Below are 26,428 nucleotides of genomic sequence, written 5' to 3'. Positions count from 1 at the left end.
GGGGTGACATGGAACACACACAGACAGGATGACCACTCTGGTAACACCTGCCATTGAAAACGAGGCCACTTTTGCAGTGCCTGAAAAATAAAGGCAATAATGCAGAGAAGGATGGAAAGATAAATGATTTTTACAAAATAGTTTTTGACAGGTGAGCTACTTGTCATCCGTCACTGAGAAAGGAATTTTTTATAAGGGATCTATGCAGAAAGAACAGCACTTAAGACAACTTAGGATCATGACTTAGTTCAAACCTAGACGTGACCGTTGGTCTAAGGATATGTTTCCATGCATTGTTTTATTTACTTCACATCCTTTCAGTGTGTAGAGGCTGTCACCTTTGTTTCTGTTTCATATCTGCAGAGGCAGATACTGAGAGGAGGAAAGATGCTCAAGACCGTGAAGTTCAATCCACTCCACACTGAGGTTGAAACCCACATTCATTAACCCCTGAGCCTATTCAAATATTTACAAGGGCTTTTCCACATTTTTTAAAATTTTAAATTGCTATTTTGACTTTTAGATAATTTTCAAAAATCTGAAAATCATCTATCAGGCAGTAAAACCATATTGTTTCTTGTTAGGTGACCATTTGCCCTTGGAAACACGTGTCTGCCACAAGATAAAGATGGCAATCTAATTTGGTCTACTGAAAAAAAGAAGAGATTGGATTTAGAAATTACATCCATACATACGTAAGTTTTAAATGTGCCAAAAAGTATTATTTTCAAAAAATCACCTAAAACTTGAGGAATTCATAAAATGTAATATGGAAACCCCAATAGGCTATGTTGCTTACCAAGTTATTTTGTTAGTGCACCCTGAAACACTGTGAATTTCTGCTTCCAGATGCCACAAGGTCATTGGCTTAGAGCCATTCTCTGTGCTACCTGTTTTCTTGAAAGCTGGTAGTTCTTAAGGATGAAGCTGTTTAGCATTCTCATTCTGTGCCCCAGGAACCACTGTTGAGAAGAAGGCAGCAAGGCTTGGCCTCACCCATACGGGACCTAAGTCCAGGTCACCAAGCCAGAGCTGATCCTGCCTTTGGCTCCTTGCACCTACATCTGAATTCAACCCACCCTTCATAAAGCACCAGTGTTGGTTTTAAAATATATACTGGCTGCATTCTGAGCACTGGATACATGCATGAATGGTTACATTGCTAAAATAGCATAATCTGACAGTATATACGTCCCTCCTCTGCCCATCAGAGAAAAGAAAGACCCCTTTGCACCATTAAATTAATTCAAAGGAAAAACACACAAAAAAAGAAATGATTGTTGCAAAAGAAAGATCCCTTCACTGTGTAGGGATCGTTTTTCCCCCTAGATTTAATTTATGGGACACATAAGAAATACCTTGTTACAGCTGGGCGCGGTGGCTCACGGCTGTAATCCCAGCACTTTGGGAGGCAGAGGCGGATGGATCACCTGAAGTCGGGAGTTTGAGACCAGCCTGACCAACATGAAGAAACCCCATCTCTACTAAAAAGACAAAATTAGCCGGGCATGGTAGCGCATGCCTGTAATCCCAGCTACTCAGGAGGCTGAGGCAGGAGAATTGCTTGAACCCGGGAGGCGGAGGTTGCAGTGAGCCAAGATTAAGCCATTGCACTCCAGCCTGGGCAACAAGAGGGAAACTCCATCTCAAAAAAAAAAAAAAAAATCAAGAAAAAGAAAAAAAAGAAATACCTTGTTACTGCTTTTTAGCACCTGAGTCGAAACCCTATAATAAATTCCTTTTGATGTTTCAGTCACCATTAAGCAACTTACTCATTTTATGCATGCTACATGTAAAAACTACAATATAAAGATAAATGAGATGGAGCTCCTGCTCTCAAGGAGTTTATAGTCTAGAAAAGAAATCAGCTTTGTGCCTGTCTGAGTATATTCCAAAATAGGAAAATGGAATCATGTGCTGTGTGACAAGCCTAGACAGTGTGCTGAGTGAGGTAAAAGCAAAGGAGATTTTTCCAGAAATCAGAGGCAACTGAGGCTTGACCAAATCAAGACCCTGAGGCTGGGCAGGAAGTCAGGAACAAATCAAGGCTGAGAAGAGAAGGAACGCAAGGATGTTGGAATGAGACCCAATTTCAGAAAGCAAAGCTTCATTCATCAGACCATACTTTATTCTCTACATGTTCATGAGAATAATGCTTTCTGTGGCTACCAGCCTTTGCAGCTTAACCAGTCTCTGCAGGAGACCAGGGGAGTGAGATGAGCATCTTCACAACCTAGATGATGAGCCCAGTGACATGAGTACCTTGCTCATTTGTATGGAATTGAATTAAATTGGGTCAGTCTACCGCCGTATCACCCCGAACATGCTCGATCTCGTCTGAATTAGATCAGGCCGGCTGCAGAGAAGAATGTCTACCAGCAGGAAATTCTTTGGGAGGCAACTGCATGGGACAAGCAAGAAGTCATGGAGGCCTGGGCCAGGCAGTGGCATTACATGCATAACATTACATGCTGTAATGTTATTCCGTGAAAACACAGAAAAGACAACAATAACATCCTGACCACAACAGAGAATGCAGTCCCACCAAACAGGGGGCTTTTCTTCCCTTGATTGTTTAGCAAAGGAGCCAGATCCTGAGCACAGACGGTCTGAGGAAGGCCAGTTCCCCACTTTTTGGCTTCACTCCCTTCACTCCTCCCAAGCAGGAAGCAGGGTCCAAAACAGCCTTGCTCTTCATGGCACGGATGCCTCCATCATTCTCCACTACTGATATCTGTGGTGTGTTCATCATAGCTTACCAAATACTGGGGGGGGGCAGGGGAGATGGAATTTATAAAGAAATAGAAGACATGAGCCCTTTGATGTCCTTAGGAATACACAACCCACAGACCGAAAACAAGTGAACCCGTTCAAAGGAAAAGATAGTATTCACAGTAATAAATGCTTCAGGTATACCAGGCACGTGGCAAAATGATGAACATGCATCATCTCTTTGACCAGTCATCCTTTTTGGTAGGCATCGCCACGTTTTGTCTAAATTCTAAAGATGTTCATTTTTTTTTTAGCATGTTAACATGCCTGGAAATTGGGTATGTTTTACAATCAATATGTGTTTTAAAACCAACATGCAGGAGCTATAGTGAGGTGTTTTATCTTATTTATTTATTTATTTGGTCTAGTTTGGATTTTTTTCACTGAAAAGTTGTTATTGAATGATGATCATCTTAAAGTCAGCGGTGTCTTAGGATGAAGAATATGTAAGATATTATCTTCATTTTAAAATCAGACTGAGGCCAAGGTAGTAAGAAAGTCTCATCACTAGTAAGTTAAGAAAATCCACCCAGAATCTGGCCAGGCACAGTGGCTCACGCCTGTAATCCCAGCACTTTGGGAGGCCAAGGTGGGTGGATCACGAGGTCAGGAGTTCAAAACCAGCCTGGCCAAGATGGTGAAACCCCATCTCTACTAAAAATACAAAAATTAGCTGGGCGTGGTGGCATGCTCCTGTAATCCCTGCTACTCAGGAGGCTGAGGCAGAGAATTGCTTGAACCCAGGAGGTGGAGGTTGCAGTGAGCTGAGATCGCATCACTGCATTCCAGCCTGGGCGACAGAACGAGACTCCGTCTCAAAAAAAAAAGCCTCCACCCTGAGAGGCACTTTTATATGGCATGAGAAATAATGTATCCCCCTGCAAAAAATAAAAATAAAATAAAATAAACACTGCATGCCAGGACACTCAGTCACTGCACTAACCCCACCCCAGCCATCAGCTGCAGCATGTCAGTATCCATTTACTCATTTGCAAGCATGAATTCAGCACCTATCTGGCCGGCATTGTGCTGGTGGCCACGTGCTTTTGGTGATAAGAAAAAGCTGTCCCTTCCTGCCTAGACCTCACACACTAATGAGAGAGACAGACATTCAACTCTGATGACACAGATAAAATAGAATTACAAACTGCAAAGCATCACAAGCAAAACCACCAGATGCTGTGATAATATAAACCAGAGTCCAGACCTCGTCTGGGGCATCAGGGCAGCCTTGCCTGCAGATGGGGTTTTGGAGTTCCTCTAACGGATTCTAATAAGACTGGGCAAAGGAGGGTGCTGGAGTGGAATCTGCTGAGTCAGGAGCAATTTCTAGGAGGAAGGAGACCATTCTAGGCAAAGGAAATAGCACATGCAAAGGCCCCGAGGCTGCGGAAACATGCTGTGTTTGACAGCCAGAAAGAAAGTCAAGGAGGCTCGAGGGGAGTGTTCTCATGAGAGGAAACCAGACGGGCTTGTTGGTCGTGGTGAGGTTGTAGCTATTTATCCTCAGAACAGTGGGAGGCAGCTACTTTTTTACTTTAAATGTTGAATGGATGGAGATCTTACCATTGAATGTGCAAATAATTCCTGCCTTATATAGACACAAGTTTAAAAGCAGTACAATATCCCAAGGTGGAATGCTCTTTCAAAATAGTTGGGGCTTGTGTCAACAAATTCCCTGGAATGTGGGTGATAACAAATATCTGTAAATGTTAACAGGCCAGGACTAAGCCATTCGTTCTCCTACTGAGCCAGATGATACTCATCAGTGGCCCCTTAACTAGAATCAATTCCAGATAGGGAGCAGAGTTCCCATTTGGAAAGGATTTTTGGCAGTGACAGTGAACATCAGGGCTGGATTATGACAGTTAGAAAGGGACAGCCACTTAGGGTGAATCTGTGTTTTTGCTGAGTATTGTCCCTAGCTTCCTATAAGACAGCAAACTACCAAATAATGGGTTGTCCTTCCTCTCTGAAGGGCTCCAGTACATGTGTCAGCCGCAGCGTAGGAGGTGGTGAGCAGTAACAAGACAGGCCTTCAACCTAATGACTGGAAGTGACTGAAATCATCGGAGGGAGGGGGTTGGCTCTGAGGTTCCCACAGGAGCAAATATTAGGGAAATCGCCCACCAAGCCTGTTCTCCAGCCAGAAGCCACTCCCTTCCTGAGGTCTGAACCACTGCTAGAGGAAATCCAAAAGAAAATAAGCCCAGAGGCCCAGGAAAAACAAATTTGCTATAGAGGTGGGGTGAGTTTAGGTGATTTGATACCCAATTAAAGAGGCTTAAATTGATTCAAACTTTTGGGAAACCAGTTTGATAATGCGTCGTCAATTGCCTTAAAAATGCCCATACATTTTGAACCTGTCTGGCCAGCATTTCTTCCTAGAAATATATCTTAAGGATATATTTCTTAAGAAATATAGAAATATAGAGAGAAATATATATTAAATATAAATATAATATTAAATATAAATATATCTATATATATATAGAGAGAGAGAAATGTATCTTAAGGAAATATATCTTAAGGGAATAATCAGAAATGTACAATGTTCACAGCCCATTATTTACAGTGACAAAAGATTGGAAACAGTTTGTATATCTACCTATAGAAAAATGATAGAATAAATTTTGGTGTGTACAGAAGATGAAATATTTTGTAGCTGCTGATAAGCATGTGTTAACAGAACGTTTAACATAGGAAAACATAAAACATTACATTTTAAAAGCATTTTATGAAACTATATATACACTACAATTTCAAATGCACATCTACAGACATCACAGCAGAAAAAAGTGATGATGGTGATTACATCTGAATGCTAGTTACTTACTTTTTATGCTTTTTTCTTTTCTTTTCTTTTTTTCTTTTTTTTGAGACAGAGCCTCGCTGTTGTTGCCCAGGCTGGGGTGCAATGGCGTGATCTTGGCTCACTGCTACCTCTGCCTCCCAAATTCAAGCGATTCTCCTGCCCCAGCCTCCTGAGTAGCTGGAATTACAGGTTCCTGCCACCATGCCCAGATAAATTTTTTTTGTTGTTGTATTTTTAGTAGAGACAGAGTTTCACCATGTTGGCCAGGCTGGTCTCAAACTCCTGACCTCAGGTGATCCACCCACCTCGGCCTCCCAAAGTGTGGGGATTACAGGCATGAGCCACTTCACCCAGCCCCTTTTTTTTTTGTTGCAGCACTGTTCACGATAGCAAAGACTTGGAACCAACCCAAATGCCCATCAATGATAGCCTGGATAAGGGAAATGTGGCATATATACACCATGGAACACTATGCAGCCATAAAAAAGGATCAGTTCACGTCCTTTGCAGGGACATGGATGAAGCTGGAAACTATCATTCTCAGCAAACTAACACAGGAAGAGAAAACCAAACACCGCATGTTCTCACTCATAAGTGAGAGTTGAACAATGAGAACACATGGACACAGGGAGGGGAACATCACACACCAGGGCCTGTTGGGATGTGGGGGGCTAGGGGAGGGATAGCATTAAGAGAAATACTGAATGTAGATGACGGATTGATGCGTGCAGCAAACCACCATGGCACGTGTATACCCATGTAACAAACCTGTACTTTCTGCACATGTATTCTAGAACTTAAAGTATAATAAAAAATAAAAATAGGCAGGGTGCGGAGGCTCACACCTGTAATCCCAACACTTTGGGAGGCCGAGGCAGGTGGATCACAAAGTCAGGAGATCAAGACCATCCTGGCTAACACGGTAAAACCCCGTCTCTACTAAAAAAAAAATACAAAAATTAGCTGGGCATGGTGGTGTGCACCTGTAGTCCCAGCTACTCAGGAGGCTGAGACAGGAGAATGGTATGAAACCGGGGGCGGAGCTTGCAGTGAGCCAACATCGCACCACTGCACTCCAGCCTAGGTGACAGAGCGAAACTCTGTCTCAAAAAAAAAAATAAATAAATAAAATAAATGTATTTTCTAAATTTTCTAATATGGGCATGAACAAATTTTTAATAGGGGAAAGTTTTAAACAGAAAAATAAGGACTCCCCTACCGAGAATTAACTTTTGTTTTCACTTCAGATATCTAATAAAGGAATAGGATATCATCGATGGAGTTTCAGTCTTCGTTGCTCCCTATCCCAGACCCCTCTCTCTCTCTCTGAGCATGCAGCCTTCTAGTCTGTGTTTGCACACTTTTCTTTTTTTGAGACAGAGTCTCGCTGTGGCGGCCAGGCTGGAGTGCAGTGGCATGATCTTGGCTCACTGCAACCTCTACCTTCCGGGTTCAAGCAATTCTCCTGCCTCAGCCTCTCAAGTAGCTGGGACTACAGGCATGTGCCAGCACGCCCGGCTAATTTTTGTATTTTTGTACAGATGGGGTTTTACCATGCTGGCTAGGCTGGTCTCAAACTCCTGACCTCAAGTGATCTGCCCGCCTCAGCCTCCCAAAGTGCTGGGATTACAGGCATGAGCCATGAGCCACGGTACCCAGACTGTTTGCACACTTTCCTAGAAGTTTCTGCCTTCATAAACATCCCATAGTGTTCCTCTTGGTGTTCTTCAAAATTTACACAAATTTTATCACACTGTGACTTACTTTTTTCACTAAACATTAGATTTTTGAGAGCCACTCAGGATGCTCTGTATCGAACCAATTCATTTATTTTAACTGCTGTGGAGTATTTCTCAAACAAATATCCCATCATTAGCTTGTTCATTCCCTTATGGGGAATGAACATTTATGGGAATGATTCATTTAGGTTGCATCCAATTTTTAGCTATTAGCTATTACAAATAATGCTGCAGTTACTCCGGACCTTCATAATCAGGAAAAACGTCTTTACATTTAAAACACCAACAATACAAACCTTAGAGAAAATGAGGGAGGACACTGCTAAGTCTGGTGAAAAAAGGACGCTTCCCCTCCCCAGACTTGAGTTTCTTGCTTATTGTCGGGAGGGCCCTCCAGAGGCCACCTGCCTCGGGCCCTCTGTGATGCTGTGAAGGTGGTGCAAGGACCCAGAGATCCCTGACCAGGTGATACAGGAGCTAGAAAGAAATTATTTAAGCAGATAGTAAGGGCAACAGAGTCCTCAGCGGCATTTCCCTTTTTTTTTTTTTTTTCCCAAGACAGAGTCTCACTCTCTATCCCAGGGTGGAGTGCAGTGGCGCGATCTCGGCTCACTGCAACCTCCGCCTCCCGAGTTCAAGTTCTCCTGTCTCAGCCTCCCCAGCAACTGGGATTACAGGCGCCCGCCACCATGCCTGGCTATTTTTTTTTTTTTCCTTTTTAGTAGAAACCAGGTTTCGCCATGTTGCCCAGGCTGGTTTCAAACTCCTGAGCTCAGGCAATCCGCTTGCCTCGGCCTCCCAAAGTGCTGGGATTACAGGAGTGAGCCACCTTGCCCGGCCGGAATTTCTCTTTTAACAAAAACAGCCCCAAAATTATTTCTTTTCTAACAAAGAGTAACCTGAAAAATCGAGCTGTTAACGTAGATAAGCAAGCTGGAAGCTTGCACCGGTGAACCCCGGCTGCTGTGCCAGTAGAAAAGGGCTACCTGGGGTCCAGGTATGTTCAACAGGGAGGCCCCATCTTCCTTTTGTCACCAGGTGTACATGTACCATAAAACCTAAAGTATAATAATAATAATAATAATAAAAGAAAAATAAATAAATAAAATAAATTCATAATGAAAAAAAAAAAAAAAAAAGAAACAGGCACCCAGGCGCGGTGGCAAAGGCCTGTAATCCCAGCACTTTGGGAGGCCGAGGCAGGTGGATCACCTGAGATCAGGAATTCGAGACCAGCCTGGCCAACAAGGCGAAACCCCATCTCTACTAAAAAATATAAAAATTAGCCGGGCACGGTGGTGGGCGCGTGTGATCCCAGCTACTCAAGAGGCTGAGGCAGGAGAATAGCTTGAACCCGGGAGCTGGGGCTTGCAGTGAGCCGAGATCATACCACTGAACTCCAGCCTGGGCGACAGAGTGAGACTCCGTCTCAAAAAAAAAACAACATGGCTCTGACCAGGTGGAGAATCCATCTGCATAATAAAATATTAGGGTGTGGGTGGCCAGGTTTTCATGCCCTATGCAAATGACATATTTAGCCCTAACCAGTTTTTCACAGCCTATGCAAATGGCACACCTGGTCCAACCAATCTTTTGTGCCCTATGTAAATCAGACACCACCTCCTCAAGCTCATCTATAAAATCCTCTGCATTTCACTGCGGAAGCAGCAACCCATTTCTCGGACCTCTCTCTGCCCCAAAGAGCTCTTCTCTTTCTCCTGTTAGACCTCTGCTCTGAACCTCACTCTTTGTGTGTCTGCATCCTAGTTTTCTACAGCCATGAGACAACAAATCTCGGGTATTTAGTCCAGATAAGACACCGCTTCCCAGGCACCTTCCAATCTGCCCTCCACCTTTGCACCAATAGCTTCAACTGCTGGTCGGCTACATCCATCTAGAGCATTTTTCCTGCTATGCCTCCTTCAGAAGTAGCAAACATTCATTTGCATAGCATGCTGAACACAACCACCTTATAAACTTGTTTAATTCTCACCACAACCTTACGACTTAGTACCATGGTTATTCTCATTTTTCACTTGGGGGAATGAGGCACGGAGAGGTTAGGTAACTCGCTCAAGGTCACACAGCTGGTAAGAGGCCGAGCTGGACCCAAACCCAGACAGTGTGACTCTAAAGTCCACACCCTGAACTCCTCTGCTGCCTCCTATTCTTATCTCACTGCCCTCTTTACAGCCTCGCCTCTCCCCTGCTTCAATGGAGAAAAGCGAGACTGTCCTGGGTCAGGACTCTGACTCCGTCTTAAAAAAAAAAAGGCTGGGCGCGGTGGCTCACGCCTGTAATCCCGGCACTTTGGGAGGCCCAGGTGGGTGGATCGTGAGGTCAGGAGTCCGAGACCATCCTGACCAGTATGTTGAAACATCGTCTCTACTAAAAATACAAAAATTAGCCGGACGTGGTGGCGTGCGCCTCTAGTCACAGCTACTCGGGAAGCTGAGACAAGAATTGCTTGAACCCAGGAGGCGGAGGTTGCAGTGAGCCAAGATCGCACCAGCCTGGGCAACAGAACAAGTCTCAGTTTAAAAAAATATATATATATATTCCTGGGCCATTCTTTCCTTTGACAGCCAGAGTCCTTGTCTCCTTTTAATTACTGAAACATTTAGAGTTGTGAAATGCCAGCAGATTTGATACTTGACCATTGCTAATTTCAACTTTATATTTCAACTGTCGTATAGTGCCTCAGAAAAAAAGCCACTATACAACAGACATCATAAGCCCATTACACGGCAAGATCATTTCAGTTGCTATAATCACATACAATCTGCTGTGCTCTAAAGCTTGTTACCTCATAAAGGCGGCTTTTTCTTTTTTAATTTTTGCACAACTTAGCAGTGAACGGTAGTTACACTATCGTGATGGTGAATACTACTTGCTAGAAAGTGTGTCAGAGTTTCTTGGGTGCAATGATTCATGACTCACCCAGGGGGCAATAAAGATGAGATCAGCCACACACCAAGCCCTTTCTGGGGTCACGGTACGTGGATAACTACATTATATTCTGTGATCCACTGCATTATACAAGGTTTTTTTTTTTTTTTGAGGTGGCGTTTCATTCTTGTGATCCAGGCTGGAGTGCGATGGCTCGATCTTGGCTCACTGCAACCTCCATTTCCTGGGTTCAAGCAATTCTGCCTCAGCCACCCAAGTAGCTGGGATTACAGGTGCCCACCACCATGCCCAGGTAATTTTTGTATTTTTAGTAGAGACATTGTTTCACCATGTTGGCCAGGCTGGTCTCAAACTCCTGACCTCAGGCGATCCACCCACCTCGGCCTCCCAAAGTGCTGGGATTACAGGTGTGAGGCACCGCACCCAGCCATACAAGGACATTCTTCTTGCAGTCATGAGTACAAGATCAATTCTGTTGTGTAGGGCTGAATGTTGTGAAATGTGTGTAAGAAAAGGATGGTAATTACCTGCATTTATCATGTCAGTCATTCTAATCATCAGACAATGATATGAACACAGTGAGAAAGACATCCCTCATTACTCTATTCTTCCTGAAATAGAGAAACCAAGAATTCCATCAGCTCATTTGCCACTCCATGTGGAAATAGCCCATTTCTGATGGTATCGTGGGAGTTTTGCTTTTTGGTTTCTGTGTTTATTTTGGTTTGGGTTTTTGTTTCAAGGTAGATCAACGGGTAAAATCTGGTTTCCCCATCCTTTTATTGTCTCTCTTTGCACTTGTTCAATATCCCTCTGGGCATCCCCTTCACGTAAGACTTTCTCTCACTACCCCTGTTCTCTCAGCTAAATACCCTTGGCCTTCCTAGGCAGTGCTTCCTAGTCTCCCCACACCCAACCCCCTCCTCACTTCCTATCCATCCCCCTACCCAGAAATTCTGGCTGCCTTGCTCAGATCCTTTAGAAATGTATGCTCCCCAAGCAAGAGTCTCCTATCATTTCCAAGAAAATTAAGTCGCCTGTGTGCTATGGTCTGAATGTTTATGTCCCCACAGAATTCATATGTTGAAACCTAATCCCCAAGGTGATGGCATTAGGAGGTGAGGTCTTTGGGAGATGATGACATCATGAGGGCTCCACCCTCAGAAATGAGATTGAGGCCCTTATAAAAAAAGGTCTTGACCAGGCTCAGCGGTTCACACCTGTAATCCCAGCACTTTGGGAGGCCAAGGCAGGTGGATCACCTGAGATCAGGAGTTCCAGACAAGCCTGACCAACATGGTGAAACCCTATCTCTACTAAAAATACAAAATTAGCCAGGCATGGTGGCACATGCCTGTAATCCCAGCTACTTGGGAGGCTGAGGCAGGAGAGTCACTTGAACCCGGGAGGCAGAGGTTGTAATGAGCTGAGATCACACCACTGCACTCCAGCCTGGGCAACAAGAGCGAAACTCCATCTCAGAAAAAAAAAAAAAAAAAAAAAAGCCTGAGGGAAGCTGTTCACCCCTCCTGCCATGTGGACACCACAAGAAGGCACCACCTTTGAGGAAGAGATCCAGCCCTCACCAAACACCCAAACTATGGGCACTTTGATCTTGAACTTCCTCGCCTCCAGAAGTATGGGAAATAAGTTTCTGTTGTGTCAAAGCACTCAGTCTATGTATCTTGTTAGAGCAGCCCAAAGGGACTGAGACAATGTGCTAGTGGGAGAAAGGCACGCAACACCCACATCCTCTTCCCATCCAAGTCACCCTAGCAGGGTGCCCATTTGAACAGAATTTTTTCAAAGACAAAGCCCTCAGTCATTTTGTTCAAATAAAAGGGGAGGTCCTTTCATGAATTTTAGGTCCTATTTTCAAGGGCTACTCAAAGTAAGCTGGGCACAGTGGAAAAGGTGATATTTATGAACAGGAATTTTTATTGCAGTCTCCACTAAAATCATCCATTAAAGGCACCTCCCTATTTGCTCTCAGAGGCCCAGGACTTTGTTACTTCCTCCTTTCTCCACAGCAATCATTCTAGGCATTGGGATTCCACAGCAATCTAAAAAAAGTGGGATTTCAACTCAGTATGATAAGTTTATTTTGCCAAATAAGAGCACTTAAAAACAAACATAACAACAACAAAACTACGAATTCCTATCACCATTATTTTATTTATTTATTTATTTATTTTTGAGATGGAGTTTCGCCCTGTTGCCCAGGCTGGAGAGCAGTGGTGTGATCTTGGCTCACTACAACGCCCCCTCTCCCAGGTTCAAGCGATTCTCCTGCCTCAACCTCCCGAGTAGCTGCGATTACAGGCACCTGCCACGGCTAATTTCTGTATTTTTAGTAGAGACAGGGTTTCACCATGTTGGCCAGGCTGGTCTTGAACTCCTGACCTCAGGGTATCACCATTATTTCATGAAAGGAAGGGTCACTTGACTCTCAAAAATGAATGAACATGATCTCATAGTTAAGACAGTTCTTTAATTTAATACATTTAATTTTATGGGTTTTTTGTTTGTTTTTTTGTTTGTTTTAAGATGGAGTCTCGCTCTGTCACCCAGGCTGGAGTGCAGTGGTGCAATCTCAGCTCACTGCAACCTCCACCTCCCGGGTTCAAGTGATTCTCCTGCCTCAGCCTCCTGAGTAGCTGGGATTACAGGCATGCGCCACCATGCCCAGCTAATTTTTGTATTTTTAGTAGAGATGGGGTTTCACCATGTTGGTCAGGCTGATCTCGAACTCCCGACCTCAGGTGATCTGCCTGCCTCGGCCTCCCAAATTGTTGGGATTACAGCCATGAGCCACCATGCCTGGCCAATTTTATGTTCTTATTTTCCTTACATCAAAGACTGGTGAATCCTTGGTCCTAAGCTGGCACTGGACCATGGACCAATATTTAGGAAACATTGCTCTGGATATCAGGACAGTCAGCCAAAGCTGGGATTAGCCACCGACATTTTGCAGGTAATGGTGAACACAAAATTCACGTTGGGTGCATTTCCTCATTCTGTCATTCCAAAGCAGTTAGGAAGAGTTCAGACAGTAGAAACGGATACTCCTGCATCCAAGGTTCAGCTCCTCCACCTGACAAGGGTGTGACTCAAGTAGCTTAACCTCTCTTAGCTGCCATTGCCATGTCTGCAAAATGGAGAGACAGCAAAAATTCATCAAGATGTTAGGATTAAATGAGGATTAGCAAAGGGTCTTTGCTTCAACAAATTTGTAACTATTGATATAACTGTTACTAGACCTGGAGTGTCTATGAATATGTCAGACATTCTCTAAGACCCCTGACTACAGGGTCTAGAGACTCCTTTTTGCCTTCAAGGAGATTATGCTCTGAAGGAGACCCACAAAAGGGTGGCCAGATCCAGGGAAGCCAGAGTTAGGACACAGGCAGATACTGGTGGCCAAGGAGATTATAGAGCAGTGGTCCCCAACCTTTTTGGCACCAGGGACCGGTTTCATGGAAGACAATTTTTCCGCAGATGGAGTAGGGGAGGTTGGTTTCAGGATAAAACTGTTCCACCTTGGATCATCAGGCATTAGTTAGATTCTCATAAGGAGCATGCAACCTGTGTCTCTTGCATCTGCAGTTCACAATAGGGTTTTCACTCCTATGAGAATCTAGCGCCACCGCTATGTGAAGGAGGCGGAGCTCAGGCGGTCATGCTCATTTGCCTGCCACTCACCTCCTGCTGTGTAGCTGGGTTCCTAACAGGCCACAGACCAGTACAGGTCCAAACCCTGGGCACTGGGGGTCCCTGTTATAGAGGACTGAGAGTTAGGAGAAGAAAATAGAAAAGGTGAGGCCTTTCAGAGGAGGTGGAATCTAAGGAAAATCTTACAGGATGTAAGACTAAAACAAAACAAAATTATCAATTAGGCTTTCAGATGAGAATCAGACGAAGTCATACTGCCATACCTAAAACATGTGGATGAAAGTCTGGCAGACTAAACTTCCTTCTGTAATCCTGGGTCACTGTGTTAACTGCTTGAAGAAATGGCTTTCCTCAAAGCAGTAATTTTCCTTTGCCTCTCTGGCTCCCTTCTATATGAGTTGCCCTAAGGAAATTCTTCTCTGTCAATTCTGACCTGAAGAAGATGAGGCCGGGAGAGGCGGCTCATGCCTATAATCCCAGCACGTTGGGAGGCTGAGGTGCATGGATCACTTGAGGTCAGGAGTTTGAGACCAGCCTGGCCAACATGGTGAAACCCCGTCTCTACTAAAAATACAAAACTTAACTGTGGTGGTACATGTCTGTAGTCCTAGCTACTCAGGAGGCTGAGACAGGAGAATTGCTTGAACTTGGGAGGCAGAGGTTGCAGTGAGCCAAGATTGCATCACTGCACTCCAGCCTGGCTGACAGAGCTAGACTCTGTCTCAAAAAAAAAGAAAAAAAGAAGAAGAAGAAGATGATGAGCTTTCAGTGAAAAAGAGAGAAGTTGCAGCTGATAGCTTTCAAGAAATCCTGGGCGTAGAGTATTTGAATGACTGAATCCCGGGTGCTACCTCGCTCCTGCCACTCACAGTGTGGTCCTCTGAGCTGCAACGTTGGCATCACCTGGGAATTTGCTAGAAATGCACAAATTTGGGCCCTGGCCATCAGTGGCTGAATCAAAGTCTGAATTTTAACAAGATCCTCAGAGGATTGGGAAATCCATTAGGGTTTGGGAAGCGCTGCCCCAGCCCAATTCTTGTGAAAAAAGTCAACAACTGGACTGGATATGATGGGCGTCAGGGCCTTGGTACTGATTTGAAATTACTTTACCTTCATTTGATCGCATTCATTGCTCCTCTAGATGTCTTAAAGGATAATGATGGTGGAACAGAGAGAAGGGCTCTCTGTCCTAGAGGTGTCTGACTTAAAACTGCCCTATATTATGTTACAAAAGAACAATGGAGTTTAATAACATTTACTTGGACCTACGCCCATGTAGGAAATGATCTTAGTTACATTTCCAAACAACCTATAATTTCTGGGGCTTTGTGTTTGTTTGTTTACTTGTTTTATTTATTTATTTATGATTTTACAGAGGAGCTCAGAGTCATTAGGGGACCTGCTGGGCTCACACACAGTAGTCCAGGGCTCCTTCCTCAAGCTGAGCAGCCTGCCATTCGCCACAGCTGAGAAGATGGTACTACCTGCACCACTCGGATGGCCCGTGGCCCAGCACCAATCAACCGCATAACCTGTGGCTTCTATCTCCAGACCCTTCTTTTTCATTCCCGTTACCAGCAGCCTCGTTCAGTCCACAGTTCCTAAACTGCCAGACAGGCCTACTCCTTGCTACTTCCAATTCTTTGCCCCTTAAATCCACTTCACACACAGCCTCCCGAAGCCCAGCTTGGGATCCCCTCATGAACTAGCTCAGAGACATCAGAAGCCATCAACAGGGTCCCACCCCGCAGGCATGGACTATGGAACTCATCCTTGTATTCCTCACAAGCCTACTGGATGCCTTACAGAGGAGATAGGCTGAATACCAGGGGGTCCTAATGAACAGATGAGAAAAGCTACTACAGTCTCTGGGCAAGAGACAGAGGCAGCCAAAGAGGAAGGACTGCATACGTGGACTGGAAGCATCCTGGCGGAACAGAGGGCTCGAGCAGACTCACTGGCCGAAGATACGAGGAACCAGACCAGGGCTCCTGCTTCTTCCTGTAGCTGGGGAGCTCCAAGGATGAAAAACTGAATGCTGAAATGGCACCAGGAGAGAAGACAGGCATCCTGGCTCAGCACGGAGAGAAGGGAGACACTGACATTTGTGGAATCATGTAGGCATTGTGCAAGGGGTTCCACATTTGGCACCTCTGATTTCCCAGGGACAGGACATTCTGAGGTCAGGATTAGGACTCACTTACCACAGGTTGAGACTGAAGCTAGGTTAAAGATAATCGCCAAGGTCTTGCAGCCAGCCAGTCGTTGGTAAAGTCAGTTTCCACCCAGGTATGCCTGATCCACACATTCTCTTTCCACTCTGCTGTTGCCCCAGACAGCTGCAAGGAGGAACCACAAAGTGAACCACCTCGTTCTCTATCTCTCATTTGTTTCGCTAGACTACTTACACATGTGTATGATATTCTCTTGAATGTGGCATTGTGTGCAAACATTTAAGAAGTGGACATCAGAGGAAGACCACACCCCAAACCTCTAATTCCTTCCCACCGCCTTCAGGGATAACATGGTATAGCGGGTGGAATGGTGATCCACTATGGGTCACCCCAATAGTGATCCATAAATATATGTCCCCAAAACACGGTGACCTCAAAACATATATTCAAATCCTAAGCATCAAAACTTGTGAATGTGATCTTATTTGGAAAATGGTGTTTGCACACATAACTAATGATCTCAAAATGAGAACATCCCGGATTTAGAGTGGGCCCTAAATCCAATCACAGTGTCCTCATCAAAGAAAGGCAGGGACAGATTTAACACACAGAGAAGAAACCATATAAAGACAGAAGCAGAAATGGGATTTACGTTGCCACAAGCCAGGGAATGCCTGCAGCCACCAGCTGCTGGAAGAAGCAAAGAAAGCTTCTCTCCTGGAGCCTTCGGAGGGAGCAGAGCCCTGCTGATTCCTTGACTCCAGACTTCAGACCTCCAGATGATGAGAACCTGAAATCTTGTTGTTTTAAGCCACCCAGGGTTTGGTAACTTGTTGTGGAAGCCCTAGGAAATGAATTTACACTGAAATTAAGAATCTTGGCATTTTAGGAGGCAGAGGTGGGTGGTTCATTTGAGCTCAGGTGAGACCAGCCTGGGCAACAGGGTGAAACCCCATCTCTACCAAAAATACAAAAATTAGCCGGGTATGGTGGCATGTGCCTGTGGTCCCAGCTACTTGGGAGGGTGAGGTGGGAGGGCCACTTAAGCCCAGTAGGCAGAGGTTTCAGTGAGCCAAGATCACACCACTGCACTCCAGCCCGGGCAACAGAGGGAGACTCTGCTTCAAAAAAATTAAAAAAAAAAAATCTTTTGTTTTATAACTATCATCTAGAAAACTGTATTTGCACCAAGGGCCTATAAAACCTATTCTCAATCCATTTGGCTTTGGATTAGGAAACCCAGATTTGAAAATCTATGTTCAGATTATTGAGACATTTTAAGAACATATAGTCAGAAACTAAAATATAAAGTAGGGCAGTTCATTCACTACCTTTTTTTTCCTCAAAATAAGAAAATACCTTTTCATGCAAAATATTTTGCAGTGAATAGATAGCATTGTTTAGGAATGAGGATTATTTATGCTTTTCCTATCTAGCCTAATTAGCTTTTCTTTAATGTGCATTAAGCATACAAGAGATGAAATTAGAAAGAACAAACACGAAGAGCTTAGGTTTTACCCACATATCTGTTTTGTAGCCTGCAATCTGGCAGAAAAGCCTACAAATCTCCCACTACATTTTTTGGTGTAAAATTTTTTTATTTTCAGTCTTCTTTTCCTCTCTCTCTCTCTCATGCTAATAAGAAATTTTTAAAGCAATCATGAGCTAAAACCAAAGATAAGTAGTGAGGCAAGCTTCTAAATGCTCTCCATTATCCTCTCCCTGGCTTCATTTCGAATCAGTCTCTGAAAATTCGGCAGGAATCTCTCATCCTGCAAACGGAGGTGAAGTGAGCTAGGCTTCTTTCCTGGAGCACTGCTGCTGTTTACCTGGTAGTTGAGGTAAAAAGCCCAGGACACTACAACTGGTAGTAAGAAGTGAAATGTGTGTCTCCAGAGTAGCCCTGGGCATGGAGCTGGCAGCCTCTGACATTAGAGAGCCTGGGTGTGAATCCTGGCTGTGTCACTTGATGATGTGAGCTCAGGCAAGTTGCTGGGTATTTTTTTTTTCTTAATTGACAAGTAAAAATTGTATATATTTGGCCGGGCACGATGGCTCACTCCTGTAATCCCAGCACTTTGGGAGGCTGAGGCCGGAGGATCACAAGGTCAGGAGATCGAGATCATCCTGGCTAACACAGTGAAACCCCGTCTCTACTAAAAATACAAAAAAATTAGCCAGGTGTGGTGGTGGGTGCCTGCAGTCCCAGCTACTCTGGAGGCTGAGGCAGGAGAATGGCATGAACCCGGGAGGCGGAGCTTGCAGTGAGCCGAGATCGCACCACTGCACTCCAGCCTGGGCAACAGAGCAAGACTTCATCTCAAAAAAAAAAAAAACAAATTGTATATATTTATGATGTACATTGATAAATGCATACATTGTGGAATGCTAAATCACACTGTTTAACATATGCATTACCAGGCCGGGCGCAGTGGCTTGTGCTTGTAATCTCAGCACTTTGGGAGGCCAAGGTGGGCAGATCACTTGAGGCCAGGAGTTCAAGACCAGCCTGGACAACATAGTAAAACCCGGTTTCTACTAAAAATACAAAAATTAGCCGGGCACGATGGTGCAAGCCTTTGGTTCCAGCTACTTGAGAGGCTGAGGCAGGAGAAGTGCTTGAACCCAGGAGGTCCAGGTTGCAGTGAGCCAAGATCATGCCACTGCACTCCAGCCTGGGCAACAGAATGAGACTCTATCTCAAATAAAAGTATATATATGCATTACCTCACATACTTACCTTTTTTGTGGTAAGAACATTTAAAATCTCTCTCTCGTTTTTTTTTTTTGAGACAGAGTCTCACTCTGCCGCCCAGGCTGGAGTGCAGTGGCGCGATTTCGTCTCACTGCAACTTCCGCTTCCTGAGTTCAAGCGATTCTCCTGCCTCAGCCTCCCGAGTAGCTGGGACTACAGGCACACACCACCATGCCCAGCTGATTTTTTTTGTATTTTTAGTAGAGATGGGGGTTTCACCGTGCTAGCCAGGATGGTCTCGATCTCCTGACCTCGTGATCCGCCCACCTTGGCCTCCCAAAGTGCTGGGATTACAGGCGTGAGCCACTGTGCCTGGCCCTAAAATCTACTCTCTTACATACTATATATGTTATTAACTGTAGTTACCATGATGTACAGTGGATTTGTTGAACTTACTCTTCCCATCCAAGTGAAGCTTTATGTCCTTTGACCAACATCTCCCTAGTCTTCCCCAAAATAGTAACCACCATTCTACTCTCTAGTTCTATGACTTTGACTTGTTTACATTTCACACATAAGAGAGATCATGTGGTATTTGTCTTTCTATGCCGGACTTATTTTACTTAACATAATGTTCTCCAGGTTCATCTATGTTGTAGCAAATGACAAGATTTTCTTCTTTTTTAAGGCTGAATAGTATTCCATGGTGTTTGTATACCATACCTCCTTTATTCATTCATCCATTGATGGACACTTTGGTTGATTTCATATCTCAGCTATTGTAAACAGTGCTGCAATGAACGTGGGAGTGCAGACATCTCTTTGATATACTGATTATATTTCCTCTGGATAGATACCCAGTAGTGGGGGTGCTGGATCATATGGTAGTTCTATTTTTAATTTTTTGAGGCGCCTCCATACTGTTTGCCATCCAGGCAAGTTACTTAAGCCTCTCTGAGTCTTGGCTTTCTCCTCTGAAAAATGAGGAAAACGGCCGGGCGTGGTGGTTCATGCCTGTAATCCTAGTAATTTGGGAGCCCGAGGTGGGCAGTTCACTTGAGGTCAGGAGTTCGAAACCAGCCTAGCCAACACGGTGACACCCCGTCTCTACTAAAAAAAAAAAAAAAAAAAAAAAGCCAGGCTTGCTGGTAGGCACTTGTAATCCCAGCTACTTGGGAGCCTGAGGCAGGAGAATTTGAACCCAGGAGGCGGAGGTTGCAGGGAGCTGAGATCACGCCACTAATCTCTAGCCTGGGCAACAGAGAGAGACTCCATCTCAAAAAAAAAAAAAAAAAAAAAAAGAAAAAGAAAAGAAAAAGAAAGAAAGAAAAATGAGGAAAATAACAGTGTCTACCATGTAAGGTTTTGAGACTAATGAAATCCACATTGCTAAACCCTGTGGTCAATTCTCAGTACTCATCATACTGAGTTTATTAGTGCACTTGCTCCATTTGCTGTCAAAATAAGCACTCTCTTCTGGTTTCCTTCCCTCCTTCAACTCCCCTCAGCATCTGTCCCTTTCCTATGTGTGAAGCTTGGAGTACTGAGAAGTTGGTTCTTGGACCTCACATCTTCTCCCTCCTTTGTTGGTCATCCAGGCCTCTGACCTCAGGGACCACATTTCTGCTGATGCCTCCTAAATCTCAATCTCAAGCCTCCCCTCTGAGCTCCAGACTAGTTTAGGCACTCAGCTCTGTCTATGACATCTCTACCTGATGTCTACGGAGCAGCACAAAGGCAGTACATCCACTCCAAATGCTTGATTTCCATTTCCAGACCAGCTCCTCCCTCAGGCACTCATGTTAGGAAATGGTACCCCTAGTTTGAGCTCCAGCCAAAAACTTAGATGACATCCCTGACTCTTCTCTTGCTCTCACACCACATTCAAGTCCATCAGCTATTTTGCCACCACCATAACTTCAGAGAAGATCCCAAACCCACCATTTCTCACCTCCTCCAGTTTTAGCTCAAGCTTCATGACATCACCATCTCTTCCTCAACTATTGGAGTAGCCTGTGAGCCAGTCTCCCTGCCTCCTCCCATCCCTTCCCCAGCCTCTTCTCCACCAAGCAGGCAGAGTGATTCCTTCAAAGACAATCTCAAAATATGTCCCTGCTCAACAATCTCTAGTGGCTTCTCCATTTCACTGGGATCCCTAGCTACCCCATGGCCTTCATCCCCTACCATGCATTGTGAAACCCTTCCCAGGCTTAGGGCCTGTTGTTGACTGCCTGCAAAGCAGACAGATACCTACTCAACAGAGCGACCTCCCCTGGGACCCTCCGACCCCCTCTTTCCCATGCTCAGATTTATTTTCCCTCTTAGCACTCATCTCCGTGGCATTATGTATGTATTTGTTTGTTGTTTATCTCCCTACTAGAGTGCAAACTCCACAAGAGCAAGGACTTTGTTTTATTCATTGCTGTGCCCTTGGTACCTGGAATGTTGCTTGACACATTAGTAACTGCTGAACAATTGGATGAATGAATGAGGTAACCCACATCAAGCACCCAGCATAGTATGGCACATAACATATAAGTGCTAAGTACTACCTGTTGCTGTGCTTGTTCTTATTTCTATTACTAATTATTATTTGTCCAGGAACTTTATACATCCTGCCTTTCCTCCTGGCCCTTCACCTGTTTTAGCTCTTTCACTGCCATGCCCAATCTTCTCCACTGGGACTCTAAGAACAATAAGAAGAAAGAAATAGAGATTACTGCGACAAGAAAGAATGTCACTGGCTAGGCCTCCTACATTGTTACTGAGTCTGCTTCTGCCAAATACACATAAAAGGTGAGGTGAATGTTGGACTCAATGGATGCCAGGATCTCCATCAAATGACCTGAATGTACTTTTGGGGCAGCCACAATTCAAATAATGTGTCCTGTGATCTTTTAATAGACCAGCCCAAACTTAAATATTTCTGCCTCCAATTACACCTCCCAGACTGACTCTAAAAAGTAGCAAAAATTGTACTTTTTGTACAGAAAACACAATCACCCTTCTCTGTAATGACTATTATGCTGTTTTGGAGATTGAACACATTTAAATATATGAAATTTTGTGGGAAAAAGGTAAGCCCTGGGGAAATCAAGCCAAATAAACTTGTGCTGTTATTTGAATTGGAAACTGGAATACCAAGAACTTGTTCTTGATCTACACAATTGTTGAGATTTGTGCTAAATGTTCTTCATGGATTCACCAAAGGGAGGTTGGCACACACTGAAAACATCATTGCAAACATGTTTGAAAGGCACTGTATTAGTCTGTTCTCATGCTGCTGATAAAGATATACCTGAGACTGGGCAGTTTACAAAAGAAAGAGGTTCAATGGACATACAGTTCTGCATGGCTGGGGAGTCCTCACAATCATGGCGGAAGACAAGGAGGAGCACGTCATCTCTTATATGAATAGGAGCAAGCAAAGAGAGAGAACTTGTGCAGGGGAACTCCTCTTTATAAAACCATCAGATCTCATGAGACTTATTCACTATCACAACAATAGCACGGGAAAGACTTGCCCCCATGATTCAATTACCTCCCACCAGGTCCCTCCCACAACATGTGGGAATTCAAGATGAGATTTGAGTGGGGACACAGCCAAACCATATCAGGCACTTACTAGAGTCCTTGGAAAACACTAGAGCAAGGACACGATGCTTTTCTTTGCTTCTGAGATGAGGCCTCCAGCAATCAGCTCCCCTGGCCTGGTTGACAGCCAAGCCACACCAAGATAAGAGCTGTTGGTTGGCAACATGCATGGATACCTGTTATGTGCAGACAGCTCTGGTGACTGGAGCCAATGGGGTTAGTTTCAGGTTTAAGCCAAACGCCCACCTGTGGCCCCAGTGCTGTGGGAGAGGGAATTGGAAAGTTACTGAATCAAAGCCTAAGAGGAATGAGTCTCAGTCCAGAGCCGGCTGAGCCCCCATCCACCCCAAGGGCAAACACTCTTTTGGAGACAAACTGGCAGGATTCTTAGACAGAAGGCGACAAAATCACTGGCTCAGGGAAACCAGACCCTCTCTGGAGGGGCTAAGCGTTTTAAGACACGACTGGAACATTTTTGGGTGGGGCAGTTCACTGAAAAACAAACAACTTAACAGTTCATCTCCATCCAAAACAGGTCTCCCTGTGAGCAGCCCGGCTATGGCTTCCAGCTTAGGTCTGGCCACACCCGAAGGCTCTTCTTGAAGCTCCTCTCTTTACCTTGGCCATGTGGACCACATCCTGGTTTGTCCCAATTCCTGACCTGCCCCTGATCCTGCCCCTGCCTGCCTGCTGTCCTACCTCAGTCCAAGAGGGGGCTGCCTTCCAAAGCAATCCCTGTCTCAGTGCACCATAGGTGCTGATAGGGCCACCACCTGTCAAGCCAGTAGTCATGGTGGCAAATATGACCCCATCCCCTGGACTCATCCGATTGCATCAGGGTGGGCACCTGACCTGAGCTAGATCACTCAGGCTCTCTTTTGCTGACATATAGACCTGGGAGGAAAGGACCGAATATCTCAGCTCAGACGCTATGGGAAGGGCATTTTCTACCCCCTGTCTGGACCAGACAAGCAAAAGCACCCTGCACCAGATGCCAGATGTTCAGAGGTAAGGTGCCCGCCCCGGCTTAATCAGTTGGGAAAGGCCCTCTGTGTGGTACCCGGAGATGCTGGCTGTGCCTTTTCCCATGGGAAGGAGCAGAAGAATATGCAGCTGAGAGAACTGGCTTTGGAATTAGACCTAACATCCTATTTCTACAATTTTCAGCTGTGCAGAAGTCCAGGTCTGCCCAATGGGTGACTATGAGTACTTTTCCGTGTTTCCATTTCCTGGCAACAGGAAGTGAGGTGCAAGGACTCAGCCCTGCCAGGCCACCCTCTCCACACACACAACTGCCAGAGAAAAGGGTTGCGCCTGGATTCAACTTCCCATGGGAAAAGGCAAGGCCAGGGTCCCCAGGTGCCAGACAGAGGGCCTTTGCCAACTGATTGAGCCAGGGCAGGCACATGGCCTCTGAATATCTGGCAGCTAGTCACAGGGTGCCAGGTAACCGAACCCAAGGTGCTTATTCTCCTGGGTAAAGCCACCCTTCCCTATGAAAGCAGAGATCCTGGGGTCTAGCAGAACACGACCCCATGGTGTGTGCAGCTGTGCCCCAGTCCAAGAACAACTCACCACAAGATGCAGACAGAAGAGAAAGCCTGTGCAGACACACAGGGTTTTGAAGACCTAGTCGGAAAAAAGAATGTAAGATATCGCACTGATATTTTTATATTGATTACGTGTTGTAATAATAATAATGCCTTGGATACATTAAACAAAATATATTAAAAATCAATTTCACCTGTTTTACTTTTTTTTTTTGAGATGGAGTCTCGCTCTGTCACCCAGGGTGGAGTGCAGTGGTGCAATCTTGGCTCACTGCAACCTCCGCCTCACAGGTTCAAGTGATTCTCCTGCCTCAGCCTCCCGATTAGCTGGGACTACAGGTGCTCACCACCATGCCCAGCTAATTTTTGTATTTTTAGTAGAGACGGGGTTTCACCATGTTGGCCAGGCTGCTCTTGAACTCCTGACCTCATGATCCTCCTGCCTCGGCCTCCCAAAGTGCTAGGATTACAGGCATGAACCACCGTGCCCGGCCTGCTTTACCTTTTTAATGAAGCTACTTGTGATAGGTTAAATAATGGTATCCAAATAGATCCACTTCCTAAGCCTTGGACCCTGAGATCATCATGTTATATGTCAAAGGGGTCAATATTCCCTTATATGGAAAAAGATGGCACTGTCTATAAACCCTGGTGCCAGGACCCCAGTATTGCCTACAGTGGCTGGATATGAGTTATTGAGTTGAATTGTCTTCTGTTGGGGAAAGAGAGTACATTTGGGATTGTCACTGGAGTAGTTGAGCCTTGTTAGGCAGAAGCATCTTTGAAAATTTGTACATATGGGATAATGTATACTTGTGTTACACAGCAGGCTGCCATGGGTAAGACATCTGTTGAGTTGTCTGCTCGGCCACTTCTCCCTGGGGCACCCAGTAGTCATGATGGACAACATGACCCCATCCCCTGACTCATCTGATTGCATCAGGATGGGAAGCTGATCCAAGCTGGACCACTCAGAGTCTCTTTTGTTGACATATAGACCTGAGGGAAAAAGGCACCTAATATCTAAGCTCAGAAGCTATGGGTTGGGCATTTTCTACCCGCATCTGGACCAGACAAGCAAAAGGTAACAGGCAGGAGGTCAGGGGGAATAGTAATTAGAGAGGCAGGGCAAGTCCTAACAATAGCTGAGTCTCTAGTACCAGTTCCTTCCTGAGGCCACTTTGCCTTTGAATTGGGTTCTGTGGAACATACTATATCTTCATAATAAATCCCTCTTTTCAGCTTAGGCTAGTTTAAGCTGATTTTCCTTAGATTCTACCAAAAGAATTCAACTGAAAGACCTTCTCACAGATGAGTTGTGAAGAACTACTATACTTGATGTGAAAAGTAGGTTGGAAACAATGCAGTGACCTAGAGAGGCTAGTTGTGCAATTATGATCAAGGCAGCCCCCATCACTGCTCTAGTGGTGACTTTGCTCCAGCTTTGAGGAGCCCTGAACCCACTGTCTCTTCTCCGAAGCCTGTGGCACAGACCCCTGCCCCAAACTATCCCGTTTCCTCATTTTTGAGAAACCACCCACATAGCTGCTGTCCTTCCAGGAAAGCTTTGCCTTTTCTTCTCTCTGTCTCCTTTTTTTTTTTTTTTTTTTTTTTTAAGACAGAGTCTCATTCTTTTGCTCAGGCTACAGTACAGTGATACGATCATAGCTCACTGTAACCACGAACTCCTGGGCTGAAGGGATCCCCCTGCTTAGGCCTCCTGAAGTGCTGGGATTACAGGTGTGAGCCACTGCACCCAGCCCTTTCTGTCTCTTTTTAAACTAAAGCACAGGATAGACCCTTGAACTAAATCATCTCTAAAATTCCTTGCAGCTTTGCTCTTTTGTGATCCTGAGTCTCTTTCATGGTCGGCTCAACAACTCTGGTCAGATTCATTACCGGGTGATAATGAACAGTCCCTCCCTCAAGGAGTTGCTCTGAAGATTGCACGTCACAGCACATGTGAGGTGCCTAAGAACATTCCTGGCACATGGAAAATGCTCAATCCAGGAATAGCTAATAATTATGATTTAAAAATAAAATAAAATGGGCAATGCACACTCCAATCCCTCCCTCATCTTTTTGTTTAATAACTTTTTTTAATTTTTAAAAATGGAGATAGGGTTTCACTATATTGCCCAGGCTGATCTCAAACTCCTGAGCTCAAGCAATCCTCCTAGTTTGGCCTCCCAAATTGCTGAGATTATAGCCATGAGTCACTGCACCCGGCCCCTCCCTCATCCTTATGGATCCTTCACTAGCTGTCTGAGCTCTAAATGTACAGTTCCATAGTCTTATCCCCCAGTACCCTTGCTGAACCCCTGAACTCACTCTTCAAGTTTCCCTTTCTCTCTAGACCACCAGTGTTTTGGCTTCTGCTGGGATGCCCCTCCACTGCAGTGGGCTGTGATATTCTCTGCAAGGTTCTCTGCATAGAACTTGCACTCAGTTAGCAGGGCATGGTGGTGGCCGCCTGTAATCCTAGCTACTTGGGAGCATTGCTTGAA

The 26,428-nt window shown here is 44.9% G+C and overlaps 1 long non-coding RNA gene across 2 annotated transcripts in view; it reads left to right on the top strand.

Moving 5' to 3' along the window:
- The window catches only part of LOC129059335 (uncharacterized), a 28,696-nt gene extending 2,711 nt beyond the window's left edge, over positions 1 to 25,985 (top strand). The window contains exons 3-10 of one of the 2 annotated variants that reach the window (XR_008525145.1): positions 364 to 426; positions 585 to 695; positions 22,907 to 23,013; positions 23,264 to 23,379; positions 23,539 to 24,018; positions 24,748 to 25,005; positions 25,564 to 25,661; positions 25,755 to 25,985. This is a non-coding gene — a long non-coding RNA (uncharacterized LOC129059335). Of the gene's footprint in view, positions 1 to 363; positions 427 to 584; positions 696 to 849; positions 3,841 to 22,906; positions 23,014 to 23,263; positions 23,380 to 23,538; positions 24,019 to 24,747; positions 25,006 to 25,563; positions 25,662 to 25,754 lie in introns of those variants that run through there. The other variant, XR_008525146.1, reaches the window with a different exon arrangement.
- Positions 25,986 to 26,428: the final 443 nt, after the last annotated feature.

This window comes from Pongo abelii, chromosome 4, assembly GCF_028885655.2.
Source record: "Pongo abelii isolate AG06213 chromosome 4, NHGRI_mPonAbe1-v2.0_pri, whole genome shotgun sequence".
Classification (NCBI taxonomy): domain Eukaryota; kingdom Metazoa; phylum Chordata; class Mammalia; order Primates; family Hominidae; genus Pongo; species Pongo abelii.
Note: the sequence above shows the minus strand (reverse complement) of the source record. Positions and strands in the feature narration are given on the sequence as shown.